The sequence below is a fragment of the Thermobia domestica genome, chromosome 18, assembly GCF_964235325.1.
Source record: "Thermobia domestica chromosome 18, izTheDome1.hap1.1, whole genome shotgun sequence".
Classification (NCBI taxonomy): domain Eukaryota; kingdom Metazoa; phylum Arthropoda; class Insecta; order Zygentoma; family Lepismatidae; genus Thermobia; species Thermobia domestica.
In genome coordinates this window covers 145,064,550-145,089,959 of record NC_137471.1, presented here as the reverse complement: position 1 = coordinate 145,089,959, position 25,410 = coordinate 145,064,550, and the positions used below count along the sequence as shown (strand labels likewise).

The window sequence follows — 25,410 nt, the reverse complement described above, 5'->3', positions numbered from 1 at the left end:
GAAATATTTTCAAAACGTTTCTAAAACGTACCATCATTTTCCTTCAGAAAATGTATCCTACTTCCCTTAAGGAAATATATTCCATATGTTGTTGAAAACATTTTCCAAATAATACTGAAAATATTTTCGCAATATACTCAAAAACATTGTAGAAATATTTTATACGCCGTTAGAAAAGTTTTCCAAAAAATGTTTTCTGTACCATTTCCACACATTACTGAAAATGTATTTGAAACGTTTTATACAATGTTAACGGAATGGTTTTTAAAATGTTTCGCATGGAATATTTTAAAATCATTTGCCAATAACACTGAAAATCATTTGTCTAAAATAAAGAAATTTTTTCTAAATATTTTTACAATGTATTGGGTACTTAGTTGAAATGTTTTCTGAAGATTTCTAATCCATTTTTAACAAAAATTAATGTTCTGTAAAATAATAATTTTAAAATATTTTCCACTCATACCAAAAAATATTTTCTATACATGACAAAAAATATTTAGTGAATATTTTCCGTACATCACAGAAAATATTTACTGAACATTTTCTGTGCATCACAGAAAATATTTAGAGAATATTTTCTGTACATGACAAAATATTTAGAGAACATTTTCTGTACATGACAAAATATTTAGAGAATATTTTCTGTACAAGACAGAAAATATTCAGAGAATATAAGGTAGACATATCAAAAACATTTTCAAATTATTTTCCTTGGTGTTTTGTAACAGTAGAAAATGTTTAGAAAATATTAAACTAGTTTCAGATATGAATTTGTGCTAACAAAGAAAATATTTACGATTCATTTTTCAAATAGCAATTGATATGTTTTTGATTTGTTATTGTATTTAGTTTCAGAACGTACTTAAAATACTTTCTAACGAATTCTGGTTTTCACATAGAATATTTTAAATTCTTTCTGAATATTTTTTCGTCATTACCACGATAACACCTACAGTTTGCAATACATTTCTTTCTTCAATACTGAACAGTTTTCCAACTCTTGTAAGTTAAAATATCTGGATTTCATTTGTACAAATTGATGGAGTGGTAAAAGTCTGTGTATGTTGGAACCGGTTTAGAACATACGGAAACTTCTATCATCACGTAAATTTGTTGAAATAAATTCTCGTATTCTAACTTATAGGTTGAAGAAAGAAATGTATTTCGAACTGTCGGTGTTATGGTAGTAATGACGGAAAAATATTCAGAAAGAATTTAAAATATTTATCTGCGAAAACCAGAAAATGTTAGAAAATACTTTAAGTACGTTCTGAAACTACATACAATAACAAATCAAAAACATATCAATTGCTATTTGAAAAATAAATCGTAAATATTTTCTTTGTTAGCACAAATTCGTCTGAAACTAGTTTAATATTTTCTTAACATTTGCTACTGCTACAAAACACCAAGAAAAGTAATTTGAAAATGTTTTTGATTTGTCTACCTTATATTCTCTGAATATTTTCTATCATGTACAGAAAATATTTTCTAAATATTTTGTCATGTACCCGGGATCCCTTAATATTACAAGGCGACACCGCAGGGGGCACTGTGCAATACAAGTGAAGAAAACTAAATTATCTCGGACACACATTCTATATCTATGCCAATATTCATTGAAAAATGATATGGAGGAACAATAACAATCGGAACAAATCACATGCATTTTGTGAAAAGTATTCTTAATGGAACTAAAAAAAATGCTATAGTACAGTTTCTTACAGAAGTATTAAAAATATACGAAACTTACAAACGCGTGTATATAATGAGTTTTTCTTATAAAGAATCACTATAAAACGTGATTATATCACCATGAAACCATTTTATTGCACCATGACTCTTAACACAAGGACGACGTGGACCACTCAGATGTCCACAGTCGAGGTGTCTTAATTGTGCTCTTCGTTGTATGTTTTACACAACACTAAAACAGCTATTGTCGTGCGTAGAATAAATGACAGGGCACAAGGAAGACATCCCAGTTATCAACATGTGAGTGGTTCATGTCGTCCTTGTGTTGAAAGTCATGATGAAATAACTCGAGTATAAAGAAATCAGGTCTACTAAGCTAAAGTACATAATTACAAAAGGAAAGAAAATGCAAGACTGGACTAAGATTTGAACCTGTAACTTCAACTTACCGTGTCGATGCATTAACCACTAGGCTACTCACTGTTTCCGAATAGTCATTCATTCTACCACTCCTGAAGTCAGTGCTCAAGCAACCAGACCGCATTGACTATACCGCAACTTGTGAAGTACTTGGGCAACCAGTGTCTATACTACAGAACCCCACTGGTGGTAAGATTTATACATGATAAATGGGGAAAATAACTTATTTTATATCATGTAAATATTTAATGCGATATACAATCGATTATTTCTTTGAGCTATCGTATATAATAAAGAAATTATCCTTAAAATGATCAAAATTCCACCATCCTACATTACTTATAATTACATAAACCGAAAGCCAAATAAAGGAATGAACCTTTAAAAGACAATACATAAAATAAAATCCTGTAGATTTATTGAGAATAATTACAGTAATAATGTATTAAATTTTACATAAAGTATACATTTGTAGTACACAATATATTCAATGTAAATACATAAACAAAAAGTCTATATTAATTTAAGTCTACTAATTGCATACCGTACATTAAAATAGTTTGAAATGTATATACACCTCATCAGTGTATCAATTTTAACAAGTTTTATTTAACATAAAAAAAAGCACACTTACTTTGTAAGAAAAGTTCGAACAGAGTTGCACCTTACAAACTCTTCCCCACACCCTAGTATTGTAGTTCAGAAGATGACTGTACCAATCACCGAAAACCAAGCAGCAGAATCATGCGTTTACTTACGTCCCCCCCCCCCCTCAACACAAAATAAGTTAAACTATTTCTTGAAAAGTTCTCTGTCACCTTCATCTAAGAATATATTTAGCGATACGAAATAGGTATATTATACATTACTTTAGGATCTGAAGTGTAATTTAACTGCCATAAATTAAAACTAAGCATAATATACCCGCAAATTAGCTTAAATGAGTACCATACACATCACACGAAGCGAGCTACGCCAATAAAAAAATCACAGTCAATAAGAATTAATTAGATCTTCAGTCTATATTTTTAAATTGGTGTTACGTTGACGCTATGAACTTTGGGCTTCCTATACTAAATGTATCTATGCCAAACACTCTATATATAAAACGTTTTTCGTCGAATCTGCAAATTGAGCAAGCCGCGCGCTAATGATGGGAGGCTGATGATAGTTTATCACATAGGAAGACACTGAAATGCTAGGTGAGTCACAACACTTTCTTCCTTTTTCTGGGATTCATCCTTACTTACGGTCAAATTTGGTACCGTCTATGTAGTACCTGTGTGCGGCGTACCTTGAAATCATCTCGGTTGATAGCCTCCAAACACAGTGGACTCCTAAAATAAACCAATTGTTGTAAAATTACTACTTGTAGCATGTGTGACAAAATTTAAAAACGAAAGATATCTCAGAATCAAGGTTAAGTCAAACGAAGCGTTTTATGCGGGTTTTTTATCTTACCTCAGGCTATCCAAAATACTAAAACATTGTTTCCTATACTTTTGGAAGTTATATAGTAAATATCTTAATAACTATCACTCAAATTTGGTACGCTGAATAAAGTTATAGTGTAAATATAGAATTGAAACTATGATCCAAACTTAAAATAATGATATTACAGAACACAATAAACTTAACTTAGGATGAAAATGGAAACTGTAGATGCATGTGTATTACTGAGCGAAGGAAGGAAAGTAACTCAGCTGGGTTACGAGTTTGACAGAGTTCATACACAGAAATCGTTCGGTGGTTTATATTTCCTGCTTCGACTTAAAAGATAAAGAAGATAAGCTCGCTTTAAAAAGAGTTAAAAAGAAAAAAAAGAACTTTTAAAAGATTTAATTTATTCTGAATTTTTGTTCAGTATTTGTAAATAAATAATGTAGAAAACCGACACAGAGCTTGCCCGCTGGACTCTGGTGCCCAAATCCCAACTCCGCTATATGCATGCCTGCCATAAAGTAATAGAGATATAAACTTTTTTTAAAAAGTGCAGATTAAGCCTAGCTTAATATTTAATTTTTTTTTTAACGATACCTACAGTATGGCGCTAAATTCGTCATACAAAAGCAGAGGAGTGTTTCCTGAGAGTAAAACAAACAAAAAAGTTCCAATAAACTTAGGGCGAGAAGCCCATCGTTCACGTGTTATAGTCTGCCGAAAACATGAAAAAATCAATTCTAAAGGTCCATAGCTCTAAACTGGGACCTACCAAAGTCGGGTCAAGACTTCACTTAGGAACTAATATGTGCTCTATCCAAAAATACATATTTTAGAATCCTAAGGTACTCACGCAACAATTTTTATGGAGGTAGTTGGAGAGTACTTTATATCATAGGCCCATAGTCAAACTCCCTCTATAAACATTGTTGTGGAAGCACCTTAGGATTCTGAAACACGCATTTTTGGATAGGGAAGTCTTGACCGGACCAAGGTAGGTCCCATAGTTTTGGAGCTATGAAACTTTAAAGTTCATTTTTTCATGATTTCATCAGCAGCCTATAACACATAAACGATGGATTTTCCGCCCTATGTTTATTGGATTTTTTTTTTTTTTTTAACTCTCAGGAATCACCCCTCTGCTTTTGTACACCGAATTTAGCGCCATACTGTATAAATTAATAAGGTAGAAGTATATGTGATCCTTCTCACTATGCTCACTTATAGATATATCTTAAAGGCTAATGATAAATAACACCAGCCCTCTGCTCCTATACCACCCTGTGATACCGGAGCAGGACGTTTGGGCGCGAGACGTTTGGACGCAAAGCCGTATATCTAAATAGGTTAATCTACTTAAATGGGTTATAATGTACTTCAAAAATAGAAACCGGATGATTACGTACTAAAAGCCTTAAAAATAGGCATTAATATCACTAAAACTCAAAAAATAACTGTACAACCTAAAATTAAGAAGTTCGGAAAGGTTAAATTTGATCCACATTTTCTTTAAAATGCCATGGCAAACAGTCACTGAAAGTTTCAGTTGCAACAAATGCTTAATTTAGTTCTATTTTTTTTTTTTTTTTTTTTTTTGTGTGTGTGTGTGTGTGTGTGTGTATAGTGCAGAAAAAAATGGGTCTAATTATTTTGTTTTTAGAATGATATATCCTAATTTCAGGAAAATCGGAGACAATGACCTGCAGAAATATTTTTCAGCATGAATCTATATTGGGCTGAAATAAAATTTGCTGTAGGCATCCTACAACACCCCAAAGTAAACTTCTGTGAAGTTATCTTTACAATATCTCTAACGTAAAGGATATTCATAACTTCATAGCAATTCATTACACTGCATTACTGCTTATTACTACGTATTTGCAACACAGATAATTGGAAAGGAAACAACAGTGAAATCTAATATACCTATTGAATAATTTGCTTTGTCTTATGTTACAATTACCATGACATTAACATTCCATGACGGAATTATGGGCCAAATCCAGCATTATTCTGCAATGTCAACAGTTTCAAAATTCTGTACGGCGAATTCTTTTATCAGCTTGAATATATTTTCTTCTTTCAGTTCAGTTGATTTTGAGTTTAACGTCCCGTGAACAGCGAGGCTATACACAACGTGAACCTACTGATTAACGTGGAATCCGAACCACGACGTGAGCTCTCGTCGGGAATTTTCTTCTTTTCTTGGGCGGATCGTCTTCTTGAAGCATTGTCTCGTGTCCTGCTTCTCTTTTTCCTTCGAAATGCATCAATAAAGCGCCAAATCAACCAATGTCGTTCCTTTACGTTCGATATATTATAAAGAACAGAAGTTTGTTTATTTTGGGGTGTCATTGGCTGCCTACAGTAAATTCTATTTGACCCATTCTTCCTATTTAAATGTATAGTTAGTGCCTATTTCTATGAAAATTTATTAATATTATAGTGTCTCAACTTTCTATCAATACAATAGTCTCAACTATATGGTTTAATGGGTATATCGAATAATAATAATAAAACATTCAATAAATACTCACTTCCTGAACTACCCAATACATAGCATAAAGAACAGCTATGTTCATTCCAAAACCAGCTCGTAATCATTTTTTCTGATCTCTCGGAACAGGTCAGTGCTTAATAAACATTTCTTACGTTTTGTACCATGTGTTTTAATAATCTATTATAGAAAAAGAAAATGCAAAAAATTAAAATATGTACAGTATTTTACAAATTCTAAGTCACATCTTTATAGTAACTAAAAATTAATGAGAAATGTACATTGTTTTTAACTTAAATTAGATATCTGAGTTCCAATTGAGGCAAAAATAAATAATAAAATTGTACCATCGCCATCTCAGATATGGTTCAAACTTTTTTTTTAATAGGAACTAGACATGTTTTTAAGGGGCTTTTTTTTTTGGTCGAAAAAAAAATTCCCAACAAGTAATGGGCCATCGAGGACGGGGAGTACAATTCATGAATTGTAGAAAACGTGGAAAATGGTCAAATTCGGAGCCTCACAATTCAGCAATGGAGACATATAGAGTTACAATTCTTGTTGTGGTATGCACATAGGGATATGAATAAACTATATTTTATTATAGTTTGGTTTGCGCATGCGTATCTTTAAGTACATAAATTAACAAATGAACGTAAGTTTATGTGAAAAGTCGAAGTTTATGCTTTTTTTCGAGCACTTCCGGTTCGAATTTTAAATTCTGTTTTCACGGTTGGTAAGACCTAGTTACCCGCTCCCCCCCAAAAAAAAGTATCGCTTCTGTGTGCAACCGTTTTATCGCAAAAAATTCGAGAAATCGTCAAATTTTCAAAATCGTCATTTTCTCGAAAACATCATAATTTCAAATTCTTAAATTTTGTCAGATGGTTCAACTGTACATGAATAATAAACACACCAAATAGCATTCTCGACCAATGCTTCATGAATGAACTACAGCCTTTTTAAGTTAGCGAACTTTCGTTAACTTTGAAGTCACAGCTTGCAACAATGAAAGTGGAAAAAAATGCTACCGCAAAGCACCGTGTAAAATTTCAAGATAAAAATTCCATTTTACTGCATGTGGACTTCGCTTAAATTGGACTGTTATTCTGCAAAGGGAAGTTCAGAGTGATCACTGGAGAAACGAGCAAATCTCCTTTACGGGAGTGATATATTATTATGAAACAACTGACAGTTTTGCCATAATAAGCGATGACAAAACACACGATTCGGCTCGTACTCATAGCCATGAATAAGATTCTAAAAATACTCGAAGAAAAGCGAAAATATGCGTTATAGAAAAAGGTTCGAGTACGTGAAAATAAGTGTCTACAATTTAATAAACCGTTTCAGTGATTTCTGATGGTGCTGCATTCCACTTTAAAAATTGCTTTCAGATGTCCAAGATGCAGACAGGTCCGATAAAGGAGTGGCTTTTCAGTGAAACCGGCCGTGGTAAGGGTCTCTGCGACGTATTGGGGAGAGGGGGGATAAGAATGTGGCAACACGGGAAAACGAAAAACAGATTCACAGTATTAAACCAGCAGAAAAATTCGTGTGTATAGTGCAAGTACCAACTCCGGGTAGTACTCTCGTCTTGTTGCCAAAAACCGAATTCGACAATTAAAAAAAAAAAGAAAAAGTGGGAAAGTGTGCGACCGGTAACTGGTATTTACCGAAGTCATCTTTGGCTTTTATGACAGTAACGGGTCACTATGGACTAACTTCATGCTTTCCCCAAAATCGAGCTTCTGCAATTCAAAGTGTAGATTTAAGAAATTTGCAAAAATTAACTTTTGTTACATACATATATAATAACCAGTGATGGATAGCAGAAATATTATCAATAAATCAAATATTACATGAAATTGCAGTGTTCTTTGTGTTTCCAGGAGGCGCGGTGGCTCACTGGTTGAGCGTTCACCTCCGGTGCTTGGGGTCCTTGGTTCGATCCCAGCTCGCGCCGTGTGGACTTTGTGGTGGACAAACACCGTGCTGGTGGGTTTTTCGGGGTTCTCCCGTTTCCTCCCACTTTCTTCATTCCGCCATTTCACTCATTTCTCATGATCACTGTCTCCTTTAGCCTAACCGGCATAAACGTGGGACGTAAAACTCCCAAGATTTCATTTCATTATTTTTTCTTTGTTTCCACATGCACCTTCAACAGGGTACAGGTTTCCAGAAGAGAATAAGAGAAGAGAATATAAGTGTTTTGTGACTATCGACAACGTGCTACGAGTTGTGAGTGCACCTACACCTATTGGAGCATCTGCCATGGTTACATGCTATTAGCGAAGAAGACACTAAGTAAGCAAATCATTACTTCAGAGTGGAAAAAAATCAGTGAAACTTTGTTTTGTAATCGTAATTTACACCTCAGGTTACATCGGTTTAAGAAAACGGAGAAGGGGAGGCTCATCTTATTATTTGAGAGAGCCTTTTTGATCAAAATAATAAAAAGGAGCCAGGAAAAACTTTTATTCTTTATTTAATGAATGTGAACCACAAACATCATCAAATTGTTGCACTTTCATTGTTTTCAGTGTTACCAACGGTGATATTGAAGTTAATGAAACTTCGCTAACTTCAAGAGGCTGTAGTTCATTCATGAAGCATTGGTCGACAATGCTATTTGGGGTGTTTATTATTCATGTAAAGTTGAACAATTTGACAACATTTCAGGATTTTAAATTATGGTGATTTCGAGAAAGGTGATTTTTGAAAATTTGACGGTTTCTCGAATTTTTTTGCGACAAGACGGTTGCACACACAAGCAATACAATTTTTTTTTTTTTTGACCAACCGTACCAACCAGGTCTTACCAACCGTAAAATAGAATTTTAAAATTCGAACCGGAAATGCTCGACGCAAACTTCGACTTTCGAGATAAACTTACGTTCATTTGTTAATTTATGTACCAAAAGATACGCATGCGCAAACCAAACTATAATAAAATATATTTTATTTATATCCCTATGTACACTCATGTCCAAAATGATTGTCGCATATCTATAACTGTCCTGTAAGAATATAATTTGATAATGATTTTGCAGGGTACTATTAATACTGATACTACATGTATAATCGGGAAATGTATATTCGTAGTAAATTTCAGAAGAAAAGAATTACAAACCCGAAAATTAGAATGAGTAAAACAAAATGTTGCTAAATGGACAAGAAAGTTTTATTTTCGTTTTATTGTTCTTATTTACTGCTCTTTTGACATGAAATTTGCCACATACATCGTCTTTCCCGATTATACACATACTAACATTATAAGAAATACCGGACGAATTCGTTATCAAATTATATTCCCACAACAACATATTTATAGACATGCGACAATAATTTTTGTCATGAGTGTACATACCACAACAAGAATTATAACTATCTGTCTCCATAGCTGAATGATGAGGCTACGAAGTTTACCATTTTCCACGTTCTCTAAAATTCGTAAATTGTACTTCCCGTTTTGATGGCCCATTACTTGGCGGGAAAATCTTTTCCGACAACAAAAAATACGGGTCATTTAAAAAACATGTCTAGTTGCTATAAAAAAAAGTTTCAACAATATCTGAGATGGTGATGGAATTTTTTTTGGCTGACTTGAAATGGAAGGCGCAAACCATTATTTATGTTATTTATACGTTGATTCATTTTGCAATAGCAATCTACATGTAACTGTTTATCGGAACCTTATATATATTATAATATTTATCATAGGTAGAAGTACGTAATACGTAATGCATAGTACTCCGTAAGGAAGCTATTATGAACTCAAGGCATTATGTAAAGTGATGATGCAGAACCACAGGAGTGAAGTAAAGCTCTATTAGATGTAAGGCATAGTTGTATGGGATATAAAATTTTTACACTACCCTCGGTTACGTGCATATCCACCGTCGCTGACATGCCCGCTCCATACGGAAGCACACCAAGCTCATCCTGCTACGCCCTTGTGCTCACTCTGTTAATAATATTCGTGCTTTTCAGTGGCTATCTAGCACTGGTTGGTTCGTATTTTTCGCACTGTCGTTCTATCATTGTTTTTTTTTTTTTTTCATGGTAATCTTTACTTTCAATTTTCAATACATATATTTGCGCCTGATTTACATAAGAGTTGTACTTCTGCACTTCTGAAGCACGGAGTTAAGTTGTTCTAAAGGAGAATATATTTTCGGAAAGAACAGGTTACAAATACAAAACATACCTAAAATATAAAAACTTACTGTTTTCTTTATCATAGCACTATTGTATTCTAGATTCCTCGCCCAACTAAATGAGGATTTCACTTACGAAGTATCAATAACACTAAAACTGTATTCTGTAACCATAGCCGCCCGCTGCAGGGAGCACTTGCTTTAGCAATGGATTTTCCTAATTAGTATTAAAATATGCTAAATTTTTTTATTCACACACAACAGTTAGTGAAGTTAGCAGTGAGTTGTAATAATTGTTATTTTACATTAAATATTATGTGGTTCTAGGTATTTGTATCCGCGTCTTTGCTTGTATGTCGGTAATTTTCCCCACTTCCCCCTGTAAAAAAATCCTGTGGGAGTTACTATGTCTACATTTCCCTTTAAAATTCGCTTATATACTACATATACATCTATATAGCAACTAATTTTTAATAAGGGATGAATATATTTATGATTACGCTAACCACACGATTAAATTAATCGAGAGCCGTAATTAGTATACACTACTTTAATTGGTTAGTGCATCGCATACACGACAACGACAACTAGCATATCTGAGGATGTTTCATACTGTGACCAGAAAAATTTACTTCGAAATATCCCATACTGCAGCTAATTTAATATTATATAAGCATTTCGATACTCGAAAAGAAAGATCAATTGAGACGTGTTAATTTATCCTGAATAACTGAGTCCTGCAACCAAGGAAGAGGGGTTAAAATAACTAATTGTCTATAACAGCCCAAGTACCGGCAATAATTAAGTGCAATGAGCAATTACACAGACGAGACGGCTATTTTTACCGCAAAACTGTACAGCTGTTATTCCTTTTGCTTAATGTAACCAAGTAAGTTGGTTAACACCTTTTGACAATTTTCTTGGTAACTAAAGGTCAGAAGGTATAGCGTCATTAGCTTCCCGCACTTGGACCTGCTCGTCACTGGGGGTGTGGTAAGAGGATAGCAAATCACCAGCCACCATTCACTGCGCTCAGCGAGCCACGAGTAACCAAGCTGGCAACTCCCCATAAACGTCACTACAACTTTTCACGGGAAAGCAACGACGTTATACCTTCCGTACTATAGTAATCCAGGAAAAGGCAAAGTGTAGTATCACTGAGTACTACTCGGTTACTATTCGGCTACACGACTTCTAGCGTAGTTTTAACCGAAATTCGACTATCAGCAGCTAAGTTATCATTTAATTCTTACTCTGCACACGAAAAGAAAAAAAAAAAGTTCATATGAACCCGTGGTCAAACGTCTATAGTTACAGGCTGCCGAAAACGTGCGAAAAGGAAATTTAGAGGTCCAGAGTTCCACTACTGTGAGACCGATCCCAGTCGAGTCAACACATTACTTAAGAGCTAGTACGTGCCCTATCCAAATATCCATATGTCAGAATCTTGCGGCACTTACACATTAACTTTTATAGAGCCAGTTGAGGAATACTCAGAAAAGTTGAAGTGCTCATAAACTGTCCATTGATACGCAAGCACCGCAGAATTTTGAAACATGGGTATCTGAATAGGGCACATACTAGTTCTTAAGTGATGTCTTCCTTGACTGCGCTCGGTCCCACACTGAAGCTATAGATTTTTAAAGTTTATTTTCTTATGTCTTCGACAGTCTATAGCTTCGAAAGTATGGACTTTTTACCACAGGCCCATATGAACTATTCCTTTGCTCTGATGTGACAAATCACCTCTGTAGGTTTGATGCTTTAAATTTTTTTACACCCTATATATATACCAGGGTTGGCTGGTTTAAACCAAGGTGGTTTAAACCAGCTGTTTTTTTTTAAAAAAAAAACAACTGGTTTAAACCAAAAAACGAGAAATGTTCGTAAAAGTGTAAGTGTTTGTAAAATCTTGATGAACACACATTTGTGGGTTATCACGTTTCACTCCCATATATTATTCGTGTTATATTCAGACCTGAATTCCCCATTCATTACTCAAAAAGATTATACTACAAAAGCATTTTTTTTTTTTAAGTTTATAAATGTTTGTGATTTTTTTGTAGTTGTTATTATTGTTATGTAATTGCAATCAAAGAAAAATTCTAAATATTGTTTCGTTTCAATGTTTACTATTGATAAAATACTTCGAAATGCCGTACTTTGTGTGTGTGTGTGTGGGGGGGGTCATACAGACCCCACGAGAGGCATTTAGTGAAATGAGAACTATTTTTGGTATCTATTTATGTATAAATGAGTCTGAGCCAAAGTGGACTCAAATAATTCGTATCTTTATTCACTTTTCTTACTGATATGCAAATTAAGTCGTTGTATTTCTTTAATTTGGACCAATAAAAGTCATTGTTAACTAACTTGAACTAAGGTAGTTCTGTACTCCGTAGTACTTAGAAATTGTCCATATGTAATTCTCTATAATAGTTTTACTTGTGCAACTGTTTATCTTTTTGCTCTTCCGAAATTACTCTTGACAATTATATCAAGAAGCATGTAAAGATCAGTTCAACGTATTTTTATCAGGATTCCTTCGTGAGTGAGTCGGCAGACGTATCGCATTTGTGGCCAATTAGTCCTGGTTTGAGTTCAAATGGAGGACAATTTCTCTCGGATGTAACTCGAGAAGCGGTTTTTATTCCGCTTTAAGCTTATGTGACTCCTTCCAGCATAACCCGGTTGTTGCATAATAACATCAAGATGAAAAAAAACTTATTTCTGTCCATATATGATATGAATATATAGAGCAAATTATTTAAACCAAACAAACCTGGTTTAAACCAAAAAACCGTTTTTTTCTTTCCAATAAAAACCATGGTTTTTGCCAACCCTGATATATACTAATATAAAGAAACGTGGAGAAAGTTATATTGTTTACTGACATAACCAAGACATACGGTTAGTGACATAACCAAGAAGGCAGCAATCTTCTAGAACACAGGAACGTCTTCCCATTTAGCTGTAACAAAAACAGAAAACAACGTGCCCTGCGGGGCACTAACCCGTCTCCACTCGCTAACGTTCACTCGGCATCATTATGTGAATTAAATGTAGAACTTTGGTAAAGAAAGAAACCAATTATTACACTTTTAGCCAAAGCTCACGCTCACGCCTCAAGCTGCGGCTCACGCTCATCACGTTGTTCATCATAAACTCGCACAGCCTAGGATCGAACTAGGGATGCTGATGAAAGAATTGGTGAAAAGAAAATGTGGAGGGAAAAGAAAACTCACGCTCATCACCTTGTCCATCATAAACTCAAATACTCTAGGATCGAACTAGGTGCATTGAGAGATCTACTATTTAATACCGTGCCTACAGTCCCCACCCCCCAATTTCACACTCAGTTGAATAAACTGTGTCTGTGTAACGTAATTAACTGACAAATTACACTTGTTCTAATACAAAAAGAAGAAATGAATATCGTAATCTGAAAATACATAGTACTGCCCGCTGATCTAGTTACTAGTGTGTGTGCATTTCGGGCACGTAGTCTCACGTTCGATTCCCTGCGGGAGAGTACAAAAATGTAATTTCTTAATTATTTACGTTCATTCTTCATCCATCTCGTTTAGCATAAAGAGTATAACTATGGAACGTTATCTGAACATACATAGTTCACTAACCTTTTCTTTATCATGATCCCTTTCTATTTTTAGAGCTTGTCTTTCTTGCTTCAGCTTACATTCCATTTCTTCTTTCGACGTCTTAAGATCCCTCATGTTGCATTCCAGCACTTTGTTCCTCGCATGACAACTAGCTAGTTCCATTTCCGCTGTTTCTAACCTTTCAGCTAAAACTGAAAATATAATAATAAAAATAAATATTATCATTTCCCTAAATTTGCTTTCTATATAAATATGTAAGAATTCTCAAAAAAGTATTGTGACCTGCTTACCCAACGCACCAGAAGTAAGCATTCTACAAATGAACCACCGTGATCCCCACGTCTTCTTTAGACTACATGGCATAAGCGTTAAGATATAAAACAAACGTTTCATTTGAAGTTTCACAACCCCAAGCAATAAAATTATTTCCGCCAGTTGAAGAAAGACACACGCAGCGTTTTCATTTTAACTTTTACGATAATTAACATAGAACAAACGAAAAACAAATAAACAAATGCCGTCGAATTGTAGAAGATTCGCTACGCTCGTTTCTATAATTAACAACTAAAACCACGATGCGTAACTAGATCAAACACAACAATAACTTGTCATCACTTATGGAAATTCCCTTTCTTGTATATATATATATATATATATATATATATATATATATATATATATATATATATAAATAAAAAGAACAGCCCGTTCTGCATTGTTACTACGCATATATCTGTATTTTGACTTGTTAATTTTATTCAGCATAGTAACAGAACTCAAAGTGAAAGACAATATACGCCAGATAACAAGTAAAAGTATAAAGTACTGTCCTAGCTCCACATACTCAAATTCATTACATTTCAAATCTTTGATCAGTAAATTCAGTCTCAGCAACTAAAGTATTTCTTACGGGAAGAATATTACTGAGCGAAAGACACTTTAGGAAGGCTTACTTGTTACGGGTGTAAATATGCGTTCAAAGGAATGCCATTGAAACGGTTGTGATATAAACACCAACCAACATGGGTATGTGGTTGCCACTAAAAACTACAAATGCTACATAACCGAGTCAGGACAGGAGCGCAACAAGGAATGGGGCAGCGTGAAGTTGCGTCCGTAAGGAATAAGTGCGTCAGCGAGGGTGCGTATGCGCGTAAGCTAATGATTACGTAAAGACTAAAATCATTATATATTGTTATTAATTACCAGCGTTGGCCAAAACCATGGTTTTTATTGAAAAAAACTTTTTTTGGGGGGGGGGGGAGGTTTAAACTTTTTTTTGTTTGTTTGTTTAAACCAGTTTTTTGGTTTAAATAATTTACTCTATGTATTCATATTAAATATGGACAGAAATTAGTTTTTTTCCCCTTGGTGTTATTATGCAACAACAAGGTTATGCTGGAAGGGGTCACAAGCTTAAAGCGGAATCCAAACCGCTTCTCGACTTACATCCAAGAGAAATTGTCTATTTGGACACGAAACCGGGACTAATTGGTCACAAATGCGATTGCCGACTCAGTCACGAAGGACTTCTGATAAAAATACGTGGTACTGATCTTTACATGGTCCTACTTGTTAATATAATTGTCAAGAGTAATTTCAGAAGGACAAAAAGACAAACAGTTACACAAGTAAAAACATTATACCTAGAATTATAAATATATAAATCGGGAAACTCCCGCCTTAGCCATTAGGAAAATCCTGTTATTACTTTACATGTATCTGTATGTAAAATTTTAAGGTCAACGGATCATAATCACTACGCTAAAATTGCGGTATTAAATTACAAATTTGGTATGTATATATCATTCAATAAAATTAAAACCAAGTCAAATCCAAGCTGATGTTGGACGCTACATAGGCACTTGATAAATTGGGCAATTTCTATCAATATATTTAAGCAACCTTGGCTTCTTTATAAAACAACAGGCATTCATTCAAGTAGAAATATATCATTTGGTTTCATTTCGTATGTTTAGGCTTAACATCCTTATGAAATACCAAGTTTATCACGGAGAAGACTCCTGCTTAGAGGGACACCTCGAATCGCTACTTGGTTTACACTTGAAAGGTGGGTTGTGGTTCGACCGAGAATTAAACACGGGACCCCTTGATTAAAGGGTGGAAAGTAGATAAAAGTAATGCGGATGGTTTGATATGTGGAAACGTCACCATGAAGTTCACACGATTTAAAGCATTTTTCGTTTTTTTTTTCTTTTTTTTTTTGGTTTAAACCAGTTGGTTTTTTTTAAAAAAACCAGCTGGTTTAAACCAGCCAACCCTGTTAATTACACACTGCTCTCCTGAAATAAAAGTAGTACTCCTTTTGTAAATTTTGCAAATCTATACGGACCTAAAATAGTACATTCCCACGTACATGTAAACTAAAACAAATACATTACAATACAAATTAAAATCAAGTTGTATAACCTCTACTGTTACAAAAAATACATCCGCTCGTTCTGCCATAAATTACTACAGCACTCATCCCGGAAAGTTAAAATTTGACTCTGTTCAAGAATGTATATAAGTAATCAAAATATAAGGAATGTGAATATGGATGAAATAATCAGATGAAAATCGTAATCTGACGTGTAAGTTTTAAAACGTAATTCAAAGCGGGTGGAAAAAAATCGTGATTTTTTTTTAAAAAAAATCATTTTTGATGATTTTTTTTAAATCGATTTTTTTGATTTAAATCAAATCTTTCTCCTCGTATAATACAACTCGCGAACTGAAGAAAAAGCATTACAAATTAGTATTAAATGCCAATTATGCCATTTAAGTGAAAGTATTGGGGTTGAATTTTGAATTAATCCCCAATCGTTAACCTATATCAATCCCAAACAATGTTTCTTAGCTTTAAATTATGGCTTTTTTTTTTTTTTTGGTAAATTATAGACTTTTAGTCAAGCATCATCCCTATTTATCCTAGGATGATGGTTCATACCTCATTCTCTTCAGAATAGAACAGCCTTTAAAACGGTAACACTCACATTTTCCCTATCATGTCCCTGAAGCGGAAAATTTTAAGAGATGTCGGGATTTTTTCTGATTTTTTTTTTTTTTTTTTTCAAATTTTGATCCCCTCTGGACTCACTTGTGTTAACGCACAGATCTCAAAATCAACTGTTAAATACTAAGGGTGTACTAAATGTGTGTATAAAATTTCAAGCTTCTATCTTGAATAATAAGGGCGGGAAAAATATTTAACAATGAGCTAAGAACATCCTCACCATACCCCAGATGACACGGATGTGATATAAAAATTTCCTCAGACATCTTATTTATCCTAGAATAAAACAGTTTCAAACGGTACCATTCAAATGTGTCCATCGTGTAGGCTATCTGGGGCTGGAAAATCACGAAAAAACGGATTTTCTGTTAAGAAATATCCCCTTTTTTTTAACTTTTTACCCCTCTGTACCGCCTGTGTTTAAAGGCAACAATCTGAAACAAATCTGAAAAATACTAAGGGGTGAAGTGAATGTGTGTCCAAAATTTCAAACTTCTAGATACAAAAGTAAGCCCGCAAAAAATAATATCCCCGAATACCCCAGATTTCCGTATAAAACATGATCTCAGGTAACAGTTTACTGAAACATCCCTATTTATCCTAAGATCATGGTTCGTACATCATTCTCTTCGGAAAAGAACAGCCTTTCAGATGGTACCATTCATATATCTCCATCTTAGGCGGGGAAATCGCGAAGAAAGCTATTTTTTGTTAAAAATATTTTTTTTTTTTACATTTTCGCCCCTCTGGACCCCCCTGTTTTCACGCAGAGATCTGAAATCATCTGAAAAATACTAAGGGTGCACTGAACGAGTGTGCAGAATTTCAATATTCTGAATGCAAAAAGTAGGCCCGCCAAAAAATAATAAAAATAGACACAAAAAATCTTTTTTTTTTTTTTTTTTTTAATTTATGACATCCTCACATCCTATGTCTCGACGCAGAGAGAAGTGAAAGCATATGTAACGTGCTCTACAATTCCTTCAATCTTGAAAAAACAAAGTAAAAAGCTTTATTGGTACTTTTTTAATCGAATAATAAAGATTTTATCCTATCATCTAAAAATAGGTGATATAATTTAAAAGTTGAAGCGTTAAGGAAAAAGTACAGCAACGCTTATTAAAGTGACACTTTTTTCCTCAAAAGTCACTGATATTTGGCAGGGGCATATTTTAAAGGAAATTGTAACTAGCTTGCTGCACGAAATACATAAATTTTGCCTAAAGTTATAAAGTCTAAACAAAACAACAACAACAACAACAAAAATCGGAGAGGGATAGGATACGCCGTATTATCTGGGAACAAATATATAGACGCACACACAAAAGAATCTTCGTCTTAAATGTCGATGGTGATTTCCCCGTTGGAATAGCTAACGATTTACAACATAAACCGTATGTTACGAAGAGAAGAAAACAGGATTGCCCTGTTACCCGTTCAAAACGGGATTTTCCCTAATCATCCTCTGCATGACACTTGTTTTCAAAGCTGTACATACTGTACATTTGAGTCTCATTGTATTATGATTATCATCTTCCATAAAATCGGAATAACAGAACAGAAACGGGACTTTACTTATTTTCACTTTAAATTATTTCGGAATTTGATTTAAATCAACGATTTTTATTTAAAAAATCAAGTGATTTAAATCAATCCACCCTGATTCAAAGTATACGCTTGTATTTACATACTGCACAAATAAGCCACCATGAACTCAAGTTATGAAGGCAATGTTCCAGTAAAAGACAACTTCTTAATTGCTTCTTATATGCGAGAATAAACCATTAAAATGTACAGGAGAAATATGTAAATTGTTCTATTTTTCAATATCACTCTTTACTCGCAGTCGCACCTACACTTTGCTGCCTCCTCTACCTTTACCGTTCTGATTCAGACAGCACTAGTGCTTGCTAGTTCCCACATAGCACGGGTCATTTTGAACTGTAGCATGGTGTATATCCGAACTCTACGACACTATTTTTATTCGCACAAAGCTAAAGCCTTCCTAGACTGAATCTGCTTCGAGAAATGTAGCTCTTCACTTTGAAAATACTCTCTAAGCTAGTAAACAGTGAATTTTCCGATTAAAGAAGTTAACATAAATATTGGCCAGAATAAATCTGGGATATAGTATACAACAGGTCCTCATCATTTCCCGAGGACTCAGGAAGTTCAGTATTTTACGGATTATTCATTGAGGACCTAGCAACTTGAAAATGGGGTAACGAAGCGATTTTCATTTACTTATCGATTGAAACTTGTACATGACATCCCACCATTTCTATACGTGGTTCAAGAGTTTGAACTATCCTCGAGTACGGTGCACTTTATGTGCGCCTCTGTAGTGCCCTTGTACTTTATATTTCACTATGTGTGTGTGGGGGGAGAAGGGACTTGAACGCATATTGCATGTCTTGTGCTCGTGGATAGTTCCTACTGTTGCATTACGTACAAACGTGATGGTATTTCATGTAGAAGTTGTAATAGCACACATAAGAAACGCAGATCACGGTGTTCTCATACTGCATATTCCAGTGTGAGTACAACATGATCTGGGTTTCTTATGTGTTCTATTACCACTTGTACATGACATACCACCATTTCTGTACGTGGTGCAAGAGTAAGAACTATCCTCGAGTACGGAGCACGATGAGGAGCTGTTGTATACTATTACCTTATTCTGTACATTACGATTAATTTTATTCTCGCCTTATGTAACTGACCCCACATTTTATTACCCAAGCCTGGCCCTTACAATCAGGAACCTTAAATTAGAACAGAAAAGACGGTGCAGTTTTACTATACGGATCCACACATTGTAAAATGTACAGAAAAATTTTGGAAAGTGTTTAATTTGCCCATTTTATGTTGAGAACAGAACCCAACGAATCCCTGGGGGGGGGAGCTTCTAACCTTTCTACTGCTACTCCTACTACTGCATACACTATGGATCCGGATAGTAAAACTGCACGGAATAGACTAATCTATAGTTTGCTTTCTCAGACTCATTGCACACTCATTTCAGTTTACATTAACTTTACACTTTATGCTCACAAGATACTTTATCGAAAATATCTCCAACGTTCATATCTACCTTCCTCTGCTGATGGTTCTTCCTTTTTCTTTTTCCGTAATTGTCTTTGGCCATCACTTCCCCTTTCCTTTTATTTAAGAGGTCGAATGTGTCGTCAAAATTTAGCTTTGTGGCTATAAGTCTATTCAGAAAAGTATTTTCAGTATCTACATAGCTTCTGAATCGATCCATTAACTTCCCTATAGATCTCGTATCAGAAGTCGGAGAATACATGATTCCTTCTTTTAGATAACTCTTCGCTTCACACAACTTAACGTGATAGTATTTAAGCTTCATACATTATTTTCCTGTACTTTACTTTGCCGGATAATAATTAGTGCAGTATAAATCCTGCATAAAACTCAGAATAAAATTTTTAAAATTTGAAAAAATACACACGCACGAGAAACATACGAAAATTCCAATGATGCCAGGCCGGCAAGGAACATTCCTTTATATTGTATCTCAATCTCCACTAATAATTAAATTCGTATTTCAGGATCAGCCCATGTTTCAACTGAAAATATCACAGCATACATAAATAGCCCATTTTATGTCGTGAACTATACCAACCTCTGCGTCACTTCTAAGCCGGCCAAATGAAACACTACTTTTGCGTTGCATTAACGCAAATCGGTATGAAAAGTGGCTCCAAGACTAAACGTCCTATGGAGAGTCAATTTCGAACCTATTTTGTTTTCTATATCATGTATGTAAAACATTTTTAGTATTGCTTCCAAAATATTTTCTCTCTCAACATTAAAAACATATTACATTACATTCAACACAATATTTCTAGTACAATTTGTGAAAATTTTCGCTACATTATTTTCCTGCTATCGTTCTAAAAATGTATTTCCTGTACTTCATAAAATGTTTTCCAAACATTTTTTGAAAATGTTTCTGGTAAATATTTGGAATACTTCTCAGGTATAACAAGGAATATATTTTCTCCAGTAACGAAAGAGTATATTCTGAAAACAATGTAAAAATGTTTCTATAATATATCAGAAAATGTGGTTCACTAAAAACACAATATATTTTCCAAAACATAACGGAAAACATTTTCTATTCATTTTTAATATATTTTCCTTTCCCTGTTTTAAAGTTTTATATTCAAAATTCGATAAAATATTCTGGAAATAATACTAAAATATTGGTCGGAAATGCTTCATTTAAGTTACATGAGAAGATTACCAAAATACTTTTGTAAAAAATTAAGTAAACCTTTTAAAAACATTTCTTATATTACGAAAAAAAAATATTTTTAAAATTATCTAAACGTTTTTAAAAATATATATTCAATATGTTTTCTCGTAAAAATAGAAAATATTGCTAATAACGTATTAGAAAATATTTTTTAAATATATGGAATATATTACATTTCATTGTTTTCCGTATCATATATGGAAAACATTTTTAGTATCATTTCGAAAATATTTCCCCTCTCAAAAGTGAAAACATATTACATTACATCCAACACAATATTTCTAGTACAATTTGTGTATTTTTTCTTACATTATTTTCCTGCTAATGTTCTAAAAATATACTTTCTGTACTTCATAAAATGTTTTCCAAACATTTTTTAAAAAAATATTTCCGGTAAATATTTGGAATACTTCTCAGGTATAACAAGGAATATATTTTCTCCAGTAACGAAAGAGTATATTCTGAAAACAATGTAAAAATGTTTCTATAATATATAGGAAAATGTGGTTCACTAAAAACACAATATATTTTCCAAAACAACGGAAAACATTTTCTATTCATTTTTAATATGTTTTCCTTTCCCTGTCTTAACGTTTTATATTCAAAATTCGATAAAATATTCTGGAAATAATACTAAAATATTGGTCGGAAATGCTTCATTTAAGTTATATGAGCAGATTACCAAAATACTTTTGTAAAAAATTAAGTAAACCTTTTTAAAATATTTCTAAAAAATATTTGTTATATTACGAAAGAATTTATTTTTAAAATATTCTAAACGTTTTTAAAAATATATATTCAATATGTTTTCTCGTAAAAATAGAAAATATTGTTAACAACGTATTAGAAAACATTTTTTAAATATATGGAATATATTTCATTTCATTGTTTTCCGTATCATATATGGAAAATATTTTTAGTATCATTTCGAAAATATTTCCCCTCTGAACAGTGAAAACATATTACAATACATCCAAAACAACATTTCTAATATATTTTGTGAATATTTTCCTGGATTTACTTTCTGGCAAGCATTCTCAAAATGTACTCTCGGTAATTTCTAAAATGTTTTACAAACATTTTCGAGAAAATATTTTCGGGAAATATTCGGAATACATTAGGGAAACCAGAATGGAAATCTCCAGAGAAGGAAAACCTTTTGCAAATCAAGGAAAATATTTTCTTTTGGTTGAGGAAATATTCCTTGCTGTGTGGGCTGAAGATTAACGTGGAATCATTGTTCGTAGTTTCAGTGAAATTTTCCTAATCTAGGAAAATTTCAAAAGTAAATTTAGCGAAAAGGGAAATTTTATGATAAAACGTCAAAATCTAGGGAAATTCTCGCACTGACTTATTAAACAATATAAATGTTTAGTTGTTGACTTGAGTTTATCGTCCCTTTGCGTAGCGAGGCTATATGAGACGGGACCTACTGATTAACGGGGGAGGTTCTAGATTACTGGTCCCCCATGTAGGTTAGTAGCTGGGTTGGTTTCTTTCTCTACTAAAGTTTATACATTTAATCCACACAGTATTGCAGAGCGAGCGTTAGCGAGTGAAGGCGGGTTAGAGCCCCGCAGGACACGTTGTTTTCTGTCTTTATTATTGCTCAATGGGAAGGGGGACCAGTAATCTAGAACGTTGCTGATTAACGTGGAATCCGAGCCACATGAGCTCCCGCCGGGAATCGAGCCCGGGTCTCCCACGCCAAAGGCACGTAGGAAAACAGTTTAGCCAAGAAGGAGCTAAATATAAATGTTCCATTTTATCTTTGTTCTTCAGAAATAAACAAATGCAATAGCCAGAGTTTAGTGTGTATTCAAAGTAGCATAATTTGCGTCAATTGTTGACTGGATGTTTTTTTCTTTTTTGTTTCAAAATGTTAGAAACGAAAAGGAAATGAATAAAATAAATGTAGTTCATACTTCCTTCAATATATTGTCTAACTAAATTAATCTTTCAACATACCGTGCATCATAGGAATTAAACACTCAACAAACTAGGGAAAGAGCTCTTCGTGGCTAACGGTTAGCGTATTCGCCCTTGGCGTGGGAGACCTGGGATCGATTTCCGGCGCATGCTGATGTGGTTCCGATTCCATGTTAATGAGTAGGTCCACGTCTCATATAACCTCGCTGCTAAATGGGACGTTAAACTCAAAATCAACTCAATCAACAAACTAGGGAAAATTTGACACGAAAAGGGAAAATTCTGTTTCAGTCGAGGGAAATCTTCTTAAGAGAACCTACGAACACTGTGTGGAATACGAACTATGTGAGCTCCAACCTGAGTTACCCACAAAAAGAAAGTTACATACGCTAAACACACACCCACGAAGGAACATTTTGAGTTCCTTGGGGCATTACTCGAGCAGACAGTTCTACCAAATTTTCACACATTTCTTACATTTTCAGGTCAGGTTAGAGATTCGTGTTTCTTTTAGTAGAGAATGCACTAAATGAGTAGCTCCATTACTACTTGCAGACTCACTTTACGGTGTATGACTGTAAATAGTGTGGATGTATCGCATAAAAACTAAAGTGCATAAACCATGAACCAAATTGTGCCAGGTGCTCACTAAAAACCAAGAATGTTATCTAACCGAGTCAGAGCAGGAGCACAGCAGCAGCCCCAACGGTAGCGAAGGGTGCGTAAGCGAATGGGGTATACGCATACACGAAGGTAGTAGAAGAGCACACTTACACATACAAAACTTACACTATCACTCAAAATTCAACTCAATACACTGCACACTAATAGTAATTCCTTCTATTCACACTCTCATTTCTTCATGAAATATATTTCACACTGTATTTTACATATGAATTTTCTATTTGGTATAGGGCTAACCCGTTTGCTCGAGCAATCCTTTCCCTCGGGCTATATAGCTAGAATAACCCGGATTCTACGTAGAGTCGCTCGAACGTGAGATTCTCAGCTCGAATCTGTAGTGTTCCCGTACCCGTCTCACAGCAACATTTAGGCAAGAGCCCAGATATCTACATTTAGTTATAATAATAGAAGATAACATGCCCTGAAAAGTTTTAACCTGCCTTCACTCGCTATCGCTCGCTCAGCAATACCATGTGAATTGAGTATTGATAAAGGTAACTCTTTACTTTGGGCAAGACAGTGATATACTGGCAGTACATATTATTGCCAAGCGAGCGTCAGCGAATGAAGGCGTGTTAGAGCCCCGCAGGGCACGTTGTTTTACGTCTTTCCTTCTTGGAAACTGTAATTATAATTGCGGGAACCGGTTCAGATTCATTGCTTATTGTCACTGCCTTGCCCAAAGTAAAGACTTGCCCTGATAAAGAAAGGAACCAAACTGGATACTAACCTGCCATGGGGATGAGCATTCTATAATCTTCCCCAATATTTATTCTGTGAAATTTACTTTGTGTCGTATAATGAGTTGCTATAGTAACATTTTCCAACTTTTATCTCCTAATATGCAATTACTCAAAAGCCCAACCCTCACCACAAATTTTCCTGTCAGTTAACTCTAAATGCGTCCGTGAACCTTTATTCCATTATGTAACTTAGGCAGATGTTGAGGCTGCAAATGGTAACAACCTATGCCTGCTCCGTTCATTATAGGGTGCACAATACAGCTTCCCCACTAAGAAACACTTTCTAAAGCACTAAGAGTGTACCTGGCACTCTAAGTATGTTCCCCTAAAACAGGAGAGTACGACAAGCTGTACTTTAATATGTTCAGTTTTAGAAATTGAATTACTCCATTACATAAAACTCTATCATAATTTTGTTTAAGTTCTAAAATATTAAACCTACCTTTAAATAAATGTATCATATCTTCGAGTTCCTATTTCGCAGGAAATTAGCTCTGGAACAAAGCAAATTTAAATAGTCGAAAAGAAAAATAAACTATGTTCATAAACAGTTATACGAAAAAATAAATACAAATGGCGGACGAAGTTTATGATGATTCTAATGTCATTGTGCGCATGCGTAAACATGGAATAGCTGAAACAACTATACTTTTCTTTTAATGGAACTATAAAGATGATCCTTATGACAATAAAATCGTTAACTATATAGCCTAATATTTTTCATACAGCACATATGAAATTTCTCGTATCATTCTGGTAACATAGCAAATAAGATTAATATTTTTTATGTCACCACAATTATATTTCCAACGACAATGCCAATTTTAACTATATTTTTATGGTTCTCAAAACCTTACTCGTTTTTAGAGTGTGCATACCCACTTAGTGGCTTGATTATTCAAATAGTAATACACTGAAACA

At 34.2% G+C, this 25,410-nt stretch overlaps 1 long non-coding RNA gene across 4 annotated transcripts; it reads right to left on the bottom strand.

Annotated features, from left to right (window-relative positions):
* Positions 1-3,211: 3,211 nt before the first annotated feature.
* LOC145675627 (uncharacterized) lies at positions 3,212-25,083 on the bottom strand. Of its 4 annotated transcripts, none has more exons than XR_014129168.1 (4): positions 24,932-25,052; positions 13,854-14,026; positions 6,096-6,235; positions 3,212-3,455 (listed from the first exon to the last, which is right to left on the bottom strand). It is a non-coding gene; the product is annotated as an uncharacterized LOC145675627 (long non-coding RNA). The 4 variants fall into 4 exon arrangements; XR_014129169.1 differs by lacking the exon at positions 24,932-25,052 and adding an exon at positions 19,946-20,448; XR_014129170.1 differs by lacking the exon at positions 6,096-6,235 and having other exon boundaries at positions 24,932-25,083.
* Between the last annotated feature and the right edge of the window lie 327 nt (positions 25,084-25,410).